Raw genomic sequence first — 11,654 nt, forward strand, 5'->3', positions numbered from 1 at the left:
TTAAATTTTAAAATATATTTTTTTAAAAAGCAAAAAAATCAATTGATTCACTGTTTTGATTTTTGCATTTTACTTCTGACTAATAAGATTAGAAAGTTCCACGCAGCTAACAGGAGGCTTTCTCTGCAAATGAAAGAATCTAGGTATAGATAATCTTTATTCCCAATAAGCAAAAAAAGGTAATGGAAAATACATGTTACCATAGTTTCTTTTTTTATATTAATTTTTCAAGTATTAGATGCTCTTTATTAGGCTATATAAGAATCTGATTTGGATAAGTGCAACATACGATAGAATGAAGATTAGTTTGAGGCCAATTTATAGAATTATTCCTACATATCCTTCAAGACTTTGTGGCATTTATCACAATCAATTGTGAAAATAAATAAAATAATATAAGTGATAAGTAATAAAAAACAGCTGTTTAACCAAGCAATACAACCTCTAGATAATTCATTCTCCAGAACATTTGTCTGACTCCCATTAAGTATTGTATATGCTTACTCCATGTGCACCTAGAGGCTCTCAAATGTTCCAAATCACAGGGACAAATATTGCTTAAAAAAACAGAAATTGAACCAGATGCCATTAGCCACCTTTAATGGTATGAATCCCCAGAAACGTCACTTGGAAAATGCTAAAGCACTGATGTTCAAGACAGCAAGCTAATAGAACACAACTTAGAGCTGCCTGACTTAGAGCTCTAAAACCAACCTTTTCTTCCTTATAAATAAATATTTCTGCAAATCATTATGTATAATAATAGCCGTAGGAAGAAAGGCCCCACAAAATTGCTGGAGAGATGCAAATTTTTAAAAATGTATTTATAAATTTACTTAGATACATGCGAGTTGATTTGAATTTAAAATGCAGTTACTAGAGAAGGCCCAGCCCCCTTCCAAACTCAGTGTTTTCCACTGAGAAAGTAGCCTTCTGAATATGTAATTATTTTTCATGCCACCATATATTGTTATTTGCACTGGGTTACTGAGCATATTCGAAAACTGCTCTTTCTTATCCATACCTTCAGGATAAGCAGGGCCTGGTCTATCCCCCAGGAAGACACCTCTGAGAACCGATAGGCAATAACTGGTAGGCAATAGAGTTTTTGGAAAATCACCTCAAGTATATTCAAGGACACTGTCACTATATTTTTGCCACAGAGATAGTTATCCTTCCAGCTTGTAAGGAAACCCATTCAATTTGTCTTTACTAATTGCCCTAGGGCCCAAAACAGAAGACTTAAGAAATAAACTTTGGCCTAACTTTCATTTTGTTTGTTTGTTTCCCTTCAGGGAACCAGTTTTAACCCCCTTCCTCTCTGAGGAATTATATTTGTTCTTCTAACACCTGTCATAACTAACCTCAGTAGCAATGACATTGAGTGTAGTAACTTCCCAAGATGCCTGACAAAGCCAGCCCCAAAACCAAATCTGGCCTCTGAAAGAATTCTTTCTGCAACAGTGTGCTGCCTCAGTAAACCACAGGACTGACTCTGGGACAGCCATGAAGCAGAGATGAGTGGTGGTTATCAGAATTGCAAGTGTTCTCTTTTCGGGCTAACTCATATAATCAAATAAATCAAAGATTACTCTTTCAAGCTCAGTTGGAAAGCACCATTCATTCCTTCCAGGAAAAAAAGAAAAGCTAGAGAAAGTCATACCCAAGAGTGATGCTATTTCATATTGCCTTTTTAAATTTCCTAAATCAGCCAGTGTAACCATTTCTCTCCTCACTTCAATCCAGACCTGGAATGTGGAAAGGGCTAGAAAGACTTTCCTCAAGGCCCAAGGAAGCGCTGTAAGGAAATGAGACCAGAGTGTTCCCACCTCATTAGAAGGTCCGAAACAAAGTCACCATCCACATGAGATTAAGCTAAGTCTCCTTCTCCCATCTTTTTGCTCCTGCTCCTGCCATATTGACATAAGTCAAAGGGAGGTGTTTACTGCTGAGTCAGGCACATCTCTTCTGTTTTGATTTCATGGGAATAACAAGAATTGCAATCATTAAAATACTATCTAAAGGAACTGGAACCCTCATATACTGCTGATGGGAATGTAAACTGGTACACGTTATTTCTTAAAACATTGAACATGCCATGCTAAGTGAAAGACGCCAGACACAAAGGCCACATACTGTATGATTCCATATTTCTGACATTTCCAGGATAGGCAAATCTGTAGAGCTCAAAAATAGGTTAGTATGGTTTTCAAGGGACAGGGGAAGGGAGGAATTGGGACTGACTGCTAATAGGTATGGGGTCTCTTTTGGGGGATGATGGAAATCTTCTGGAATTAGATAATGGTGATGGTTGCACAACATAGTGAATATACCCAAAACCACACAACTGTATACTTCAAAAAGGTAAATTTTATGTTATATGAATTATATTTCAGGTAAAATAGATTAAAACTAAAAACACTGGGGTCCCACATTCCAAAAGGTCTGAATTAAAGCAACAACTTTATATGGATATATTCCATCACATAAAGGATAGCTTTTGCAAGTTAGAAAAAAAAAGGGGGGCGGGGATGGAGAGAAATAGGAAGACCAGTTGCGTCTGATAAAAATGATCTGCTGATCTACTTGTATTTTCATAAGCAAAAAATAAGGTCAGATAGAATCTGACCATAAATCGTACCATAGATTCCACTCTTGGGAATCTACCCAAGGGAAATGAAAATATGGTCACACAAGTAATTGTACGAGAATAGTCATAGTTGCATTATTGATGATAGCCAAAAACTGGTCCACCCAGTGGTGAGTAGAACAGTAAAATGTGGTGTATCCACATAATGGAATACTCTTCAGCAATTACAGGAAGAAAATAATGCTCTGTGAAAAGACATACACAAAATACTTCAAAAACATGATGCTAAGTGCAAAAAAAGCCAGAGACAAAAGACTACATATTTTATGATTTCACTTGTGTGAATTTCACAGAAAAGGGGAATGATGAGAAAGTTCTAAAATTGGACTATGGTGACGGTCGCACAGCTCTATGAATGTACTAAAAATTACTGAAGTGTATATTTAAGTTAGTGAAATGGAAGGGGAGTGCCAGAGGAGGGTAGGAGGGAAAGAGGAAGAAAAGAATTGAAACAGAAAGAAATATTTTTTAAGACATAAAAGTATAAAACAATGGGACAGAAGTAACACAAAAGTTTTAGATTCAGACACAATTAATACAAAATACTCAGAAAAGTTTAAATACGATGTGGGTGAAGGTATATCAAGCAAACACAGAAAACCCTGACAATATTCATAGCAGAAAAGTGGAGTTCAAGGGCTAAGCCTTCAGCGAGACAAAGGGAATCATTTTATATGAATAAAAGTTAAAAGATTCAGGGAAGAAAGATTAAAGCTGATCATGTTCGATTTTGTTCCTAAATACACTATTGTATCTGTCCCCGCTGGTCTCTTCCAATCAAACGGACAACAAATAAATTTATTAAAATGTTGAATAATACATACAAGCTTGACTCAGTAGATACATTTAATATGTATAAAATAGTTTCTTTTTTAAATACCCAAGAAAAATTTGCACAGAGAAACAGCCCAGGAAGAAAATCTCAGGTTCTGAAACACAGAACTTTTTCAGATCATATTCTTTGACCACAGAGCATAAGGCAACATTAATAACAAAACTACAACACAAAAATAAAACCTCCACTACAGAGGAAGGGAAATTTTAGTTCTCCCCATGCCACATGCTTCTCTGCCCACCCTCTTCCTCTCTCACACTCTTCCTCTAAGCCAGGTGGCTTCAGAGCTCTGCCCACTTCTTTGTCCCTTTCTAGTTCTGCATGCCTGGGAACACTGATGTCCAGATGGGGACCATCAGGACACCTCTCAGAGCCCAGCCAGCTCTCCCAGCACGATACCTGAGTATTTGCTCCCAGGATTTAGAGCAGGGTCTCTGTTGGGCTTGACCCTGAGTTCTGTGCTCCATTCTAGCTTCTCCAGAGCTTCTCGATGAACGTTACTATGAACTGGCTCAGCTATTAAAATGGTGCTTCGATTCCCATTTGATTCATGTTTCTTGTATAAAGCTCTGCGGGAATCTCTAAGGAGAAGTACAGAGTGACTGGATGAGGATGATTTATGCATTTCTGCAATCCTAGATATAAATATTACTGGTAAGTTTCACTAACATTCCATTTTGATTTTTAATATCTACCAACTGGAAACTAGAAAAGACTTCTGTGCTGCCCAACATTAAAATACTATTACAAACTATTTATAAAATGAGATGCTTCCCAAAAAATGAACTGTTGAGACTTCATCAAGATAAAAATATTCTGCACAGTGAAGGAAGCAGTCAACAAAACTAAAAGGCAACCTGCAGAATGGGAGAAGATAGTTGCAAATGTCTTACCAGGTAAAGGGCTAGTATTCAAAATCTATAATGAAGTTCTCAAACTCAGCACTCCAGAAATAAATAATCCAATCAAGAAATGGGCACAAGACATGAACAGAGATTTCTACAAAGACAAAATATACATGGCTAGTAGACACATGAAAAAATGCTCAACATCACTCATCATCAGCGAAATACAAATCAAAATCACAATGAGATACCACCTCACACCAGTCAGAATGGCTAAAATGAACAGCTTAGGAAACAATATGTTGGTGAACATGTGGAATAAATGGAACCCTTTTTCATTGTTGGTGGCAATCCAAACTGGGGCAACCACTCTGGAAAAGGAGTATGGAGATTCTTCAAAAAGTTAAAAAATAGAACTACCCTACAACCTAGCAATTGCATTACTGGGTATTTATCCAAAGAATACAAATATAGTGATTGAAGGGGCACATGCACCGAAATGTTTATAGCACTTATTAACAATAGTCAAATTATGGAAAGAACCCCAATGTCCATCAACTGATGACTGGATAAAGAAGATACGGTGCACGTGCGCGCACACACACACACACTGGAATATTACTCAGCCATCAAAAAGAATGAAATCTTGCCATTTGTAATGACGTGGATGGAACTAGAGGATATTATGCTAAGTGAAATAAGTGAGTCAGAGAAAAACATATACCATATGACTTCACTCACATATGGAATTTAAGAAACAAAACTGATGAATATAGGGGAAGGGAAAGAAAAATAAAATAAGATAAAAACAGAGAGGGAGGCAAACCATAAGAGACTTTTAACTATAGAGAACAGACTGAGGGTTACTGGAAGGAAGGTGGGCAGAGGGGATGTGCTAGATGGGCGATGGGCATTAAGGAGGGCACTTGTTGTGATGAGCACTCGTGTTATATGTAAGTGATGAATCACTAAATTCTATTCTTAAAGCCAATACTACAGTGTATGTCAAATAAGTTGAATTTAAATAAAATCTTGGAAGAAAAAAATAGGCCTTTAGAGAGACAACTAAGTTAAAATAAGATCATTGGGGTGGTCTCTAATCCAACATGACCAGTGTCCTTATAAAAAGGGGCCATTTGGACATAGAGCCAGACCTGCACAGAGGGAAGATAATGTGAAGACAGGGAGAATGCCATGTGAAAGCGAAGACAGCTATTGAAGTGATGCATCTCCAAGCCAAAGAATTCTAAAATTTGATGGCAAACCACCAGAAGTTAGGAGAGGGGCATGGAGCAGATTCTCTCTCACAGCCCACAAAGCAACCAACCTGTGGACACCTTGATATTGGACTTCTAGCCTCCAGGACCGTGAGATCATAAATTCCTGTTGTTTGAGCTAATTTGTGGGACTTCATTAAGGCAACCAGGAAACTAAGGCATCATTAAAAATGCTAGCTCTTCTGCAGGGCAGGTCTTTTGAAAGCCCTACAAAAAGTTGTCCCCCGCTTGTTCTGTGACGTGAGCCTTCTGGCCTGGGTGTGACTTCTTCTACCATTCCCTAAGCCCCCTAGGACAGCTCTCCTCTTCTGGGATTCCTTGTCTGGGTGATGCCCTATTGGTAGGGTACCTTGCTGTTGAAAGAATCAGTGGTTCCTTCTTCCTCAAAGGGGTGTGAGGATAGAGGAAGAAGAGGAGCACTCCTTTCTCAAAAAGGTGTCAACCTTGTACTTCTCAGTCCTCCCCTTGTATTGACCTGGGGTTGGGAAACTGTGGTTCGGGTCAGAAAGTCATCTGTGAGGTGTCTGACCCCAACTTCTGGATGCTTTTGAACTTTGAATACATGGTGTTTAGCTCCATTTATTCTCCTTATTAGCCAGAGTTCCAAAAACAATCAGAAAAATGCCACTTGGTACCTTGTTATGTAAGGATGATGATTCTATTAAATTAAAATATATCTTGTATAAAAGAGTTGCTTTCATTTAATAATACTTTTTAATTTAATTTTATTTATTTTATTATTTTAAAGATTTTATTTATTTATTCATGAGAGACACACAGAGAGAGAGAGGCACAGACACAAGCAGAGGGAGAGGGAGAAACAGGCTCCATGCAGGGAGCCCGATGGGGGACTCGATCCCGGTCTCCAGGATCATGCCCTGGGCCAAAGGCGGCACTAAACTGCTGAGCCACCCAGGCTGCCCAATAATACTTTTTATAAACAAAGAATAATAATAATGTGTTAATGTTTAATGACAGAGATTTAAATAAAACCCACCCCAAAGAAATCAAGACGATCAAAATAATAAAGATCAAGGTGGAAACTAATTAAGAAACAAAATTGGACAGAACAGATGAGTAAATCCTTGAGCTGTTTCTTTGGGTTATCTAGTTATTTAAAAATAATACTAAGGCAACACAAATAATAAGATTTACCCTGAATTTTAAAGAGGATTTGTTTAGTGACATGAAGATTTAGAAATCATCAACAAATGCCCTAAATTTCTGTATGCTGATGAATATGAAGACCCCAGTGAAATACACAATCCACACTCTGCCAAGCTCCCTGCCACCCCCTGCACCCCATCACACCCCAAGGCCTCACTCCTCACTCCAACAGCCCTGAAGCAGTGGAGTTTCCTAAGAACAAGGTCATTGGCCCTTAAGGCTTGGCAAGACTTTCCAACCCCTTTCTCTAATAATGCAAAACAATTGAGTCACACTACAAACCTCAAGGCACCACACCCATTCCTTTCAAGTAGTGTTGACCTTGTCTCTTTGCAGGCTGACCCACAGTCCCCTGGTTAGCATTGCAAAAAGCCTGACTACAAAATAAGCTGGGAGAACCTGGAGACTAAAGGGCATAGAGTCCACTGTTTGACTTGGAAAATACTGAACTAAAGACTGTTAAAGCAAAGGGGGGGGGGGGGGGGGGTTGGGGAAGATCATAAATATTCCGTGGGAAAAAGTTAAACAATTTTGCACCAGGCTTTTCAGTTCGATGCCTTACCTAGCCCCATCTTTTCTGGTTTAGTTGTATAAATGTCTGATGTTGTCTTTTCTGTAAATTGGATGTAATCACTTATCTCACAGAATTCTTAGAAGGAATAAGGCTGCATATGCAGAAGTACTTTGCAAAGAACAATACTTGATATGATGATAGTGCATGGAGAGGAGTTTCACTGCTCAGTAAGGGATGAGAGAGGACAACACACACTTCGAATCTGTTCTAGGGCAATCATGACAGTCAGCTTTCAAATGCAGCTGTCCGCCTTGGTGTCTTCCAACCCTGCTTGGAGCTGCCAGTGGGCTGCTATGAGGTTAAAGACCCTTTATAAGTCAGAAGGTCCAGCTGCCCCAGCCAAGGAGGGGGAAGTAGCATGCTTTCAGACCCCAGTAGTCCCACCAGGGTTAGGGCAACCCTAGACCCTATCTCCTCCTCTTAAGCACCCAAATTTCTTGATCACCAAGGCCTTTGGGTAAGAGCTAGAGTGGGAGTACAGATCTAGAGAACTGACTTTTCACTGTGAAATAAGTATTTGAAAACCCCACCAGGACCCAGACCCATCTGGAGAAACATAGAGTAGATGAGGCCATTGGAGATGGCTCAGCCCGAATGGGACTAGGGGCTCATTGATTGGTCTGTATGTTGGTGTGTGATGGAAACACACTCCTCTGTCTTTCCTAGCAAATATTTAGTAAAATCCACATTGATCATGAATGTTTTGTTAAATGGATCTTCTTTAGGAAAGAGTGCAAAGAGACCTTGAGTCTGGTGTTGTGAGTAGCAAGATCAGAGGCTGCACTTGGAAGATAGAAATTCCTGAAATAGACAGTAATATACATCTTAATAGTCCAAATGAAAAATTTTAAGAGTTTCTGACTGACCCAACTTGGGGCAGGAATGACTGTTTGGATTAATAAACTATGGCCAAGTGGGTACAGCCAAGTAGTATTGACATAATAACTAGAGGTCTTGTGAATCAGGGGCTATGGCCAGGAAGAGACGCTTTGCGAGCTGGGCAGGTGCTACAAGAGGAGCTGCCACGAGAATGCACACCACAATGTGAAAACAACGTATCTCTGGGGGTGAGATTGTGGGTGTCTTTTAGTTTCAGTTTGTGTCATTCAAGGATGGGTTAGCTGCAAGAAATAGAAACACAAGGGGCACCTGGGTGGCTCAGTGGTGATCCCGGGGTCCTGGGATCGAGTCCCGCATTGGGCTCCCCACAGGGAGCCTGCTTCTCCCTCTGCCTGTCTCTGCCTCTCTTTGTGTCTCTCATGAGTAAATAAATAAAATCTTTAAAAAAGAAATAGAAACACAACTCTAACCTTCTGAGGGAGAAAGTGAAAAATCATGAAAAGGCTAACATAAGTGCACTGAGAGTAGGGTACAAATGGTCTCAAGAACAGCCAGAAACAGAATCTTGGACACATTGCCAGGACCATCTCTCACTTCCAGTCCTCTCTGAACGTCAGTTTACCTCCCCCCAGATTTTTCCACACAATGGGAGACATGGCTGCAGGAGGCTCCCCAGCCTGGCCCAGGCTGGCTCCCCAGCCTCTTTCTCTACAAGATGAGACTGATATTTACTCTGTCTGGTTCCAAATTTTAAAATCCCAGAGAAGATGAACTTAACTCAGGCAGGAATCTCGACCGCCTTGTTCCCCATTCTATCCACACTACCTGGCACGTGGGAGAGCCCAAGTCCATGTGTTAAACAAATAGCGGAGGTGAGGGAAATGGAGGGAACCTTTGTGAAAGATGACTCCCGAGCTTGGTGACCAATGGGGAGGTGATACCACCAACTCAACCAGGCTTTGGAAGAGTAACAGCCAGAGCACTGCTTAGCAGTGAAGAATGTGTACATCAGATTTAGACGGTCTGGATTGGAAAATCCAGCTCTACCACTGACCAGCTGTGTGACCGGGCAAGTTATTTCCACCTTCAGAACCTCACCGGCTCCATCCCACAAAAATGGAGCTTATTTTAAATATTTTTTAAAATTTTTATTTATTTATGATAGTCACACAGAGAGAGAGAGAGAGAGAGAGAGGCAGAGACACAGGCAGAGGGAGAAGCAGGCTCCATGCACCGGGAGCCCGACGTGGGATTCGATCCCGGGTCTCCAGGATCGCGCCCTGGGCCAAAGGCAGGCGCCAAACCGCTGCGCCACCCAGGGATCCCAAAAATGGAGCTTATTTTAACACCCAATTTCTAGGGCTCCTTGTGAAAGTTAAATAAAGTACACTGTACAGGGTGCTCAATATGACTCATAGTATTATATTCTTCTTTCAACCCCACTGCATTATGCTTTTAAATTGACTTTCACTATCTTCATGGTTGGAACTGATTATTCTCTAATAGGAGCATTAAGTTTCACGCTTCACCATTCCTGCCCCTTGATCAGGCTGTTTCTCCAGTCAACAGACAGGAATGTGTGCTCCACCATACATATCTCAATGGGGAAAAAAAAAACACTGGAGCCCCCACTTTTGTTAGGGTCCTGGTCATAACAGAGCCTATGCTGTAAGAAGTGTTTGTATGTTGCAGAAGAATGTCACCAGGAATGCTCTTGGCAGCTTGCCAGGCAGCAGAATCCAGAAGCAGGTGACAGTCGTGTTCAGAGAGCGCAGGCCTCGCCCAGCAAAATCTGAGACAGTGTGAGGACAACCACATGGCCGTGCTCGCTCATTATTGCTACCATACCTACACGTGGGGAAATCCAAAGGCTTTGACCTCTCTCTATAAACCTTACGGTTGAAAGACTTTTCCCCTCTTGGTTTTTAGGTATCAGCTAAGGATTGGAATACATCCTTCACCTGAACACTTAAGTTTATGTGGTCTTTTGATACGGTCTTTTAAATTTCTCCATATATAAGGACTATGGCTTTTGGGTCACCCCCGCCTTCTAGATAGGTAATGCTTTGAAGGTAAGTAAGTAGAACCCAGAATAAGAAGGAAATTTTGTGGGTTTTACTTTTTATTAGTAGAAGAAATTTTAATATTTTATGTAAAGGCCTTAATTTTTATAACATCCTCAAATATGTTGGGGCAAATTATATTTTCCAAAGATGGCTACTTCGATATATACCCCAACTCACATACTCTGATTATAAAGAAAAGTCCAAATAACTAGTTTCATTCAAAAGATACTGATTGTGTCTCAGTAACTACTGACGCCTATGTCCTGACCCAAAATTCAGACCTCAACACTTGACTTAAAGTCATGTTAGATCCTACTCTGCATTCGAGTAATGTTAAAAGCCCAGGATGTAGAATTAGATTTCCTGGGCTTGATTCTTCATTTACTACTAATTATATGACCTTGGATGAGGGACTTAACTTTCCCGTGCCTCTATTTCTTTATCCAGAAATGGGAATAATAACTGTTCCTAACTCATAGAGTTGTCGCTAGTAAGTTAATACACATAAATATCTTAGAATTGTTTTTGCAAACGAATCATACACTTATATATGTTAGCTGATATTATTATTCTGGGTGTTCTTGCTCAAGTGGCTGATATAGAAGGAAGGAAAAGGAAGAAATAGAGAAGTATTGTGATCCAGGCCCCAACTTTACTTCTTCTATCAGGTTAATAAATGAAGGCAAGGAGTCATCTGTTGACTCTACTGCTGGCTGCTCTGTTGGGCACTTCTTGGGCAACTATGTCCTAACATGCTGTGACGGGACTGGGCTGGGGCTGACTTGACCCACATACTTTCTGGAAGCTGAGGTTTGGGGGTAGATGCGTGTGTGTGTGTGTGTGTGTGTGTAGGGGAAGATGGAGACATCCGGGCACTGCAATGAAAGCCAACCTTAAGGAGAGAAAGGACCAAATTCAGGATATTGGCTGCCCCAGGAACTAAGTACATGTTTTATCATCTCTCCCAAGTCTGGGCCCCGCCTACCCTCAGTCTTAACACTGGAGGGAGAGAAAGAGTAAGGCAAAGCCTATAGAGTAACTTGTGCTGAGGCCCAAGCTGAGGCCTGATTCTAGGCAGGGAGTGCACTTTGGAAGAGAGGAGAGAAAAGGCGGGAATGTGCTTTGAGCTCCGCAACCTTCCTGCTCCAATCAGTGAGGGAGAGCCGGGGGCCTGCCTCCTCCGTGTCCAGCTGAGTTGTGTTCTTCATGACTTACCAGACTTCCCATGCTTATCCTGCTCCCTGAACTCTGAGCACCATGACATACGGAGACTGTCCCATGGTCGAATGCTTAGGCTGGGTTCTGTGCTAAAACTAAAACAGTTGGGGGTGCGATGAGGGGCAAAGGGGTGTGGGGAAGAGAAGCAAGATAATTCCTTGAATGCTTACTAAAAGTCAGGA

The sequence above is a fragment of the Canis lupus genome, chromosome 11, assembly GCF_011100685.1.
Source record: "Canis lupus familiaris isolate Mischka breed German Shepherd chromosome 11, alternate assembly UU_Cfam_GSD_1.0, whole genome shotgun sequence".
NCBI lineage: Eukaryota > Metazoa > Chordata > Mammalia > Carnivora > Canidae > Canis > Canis lupus.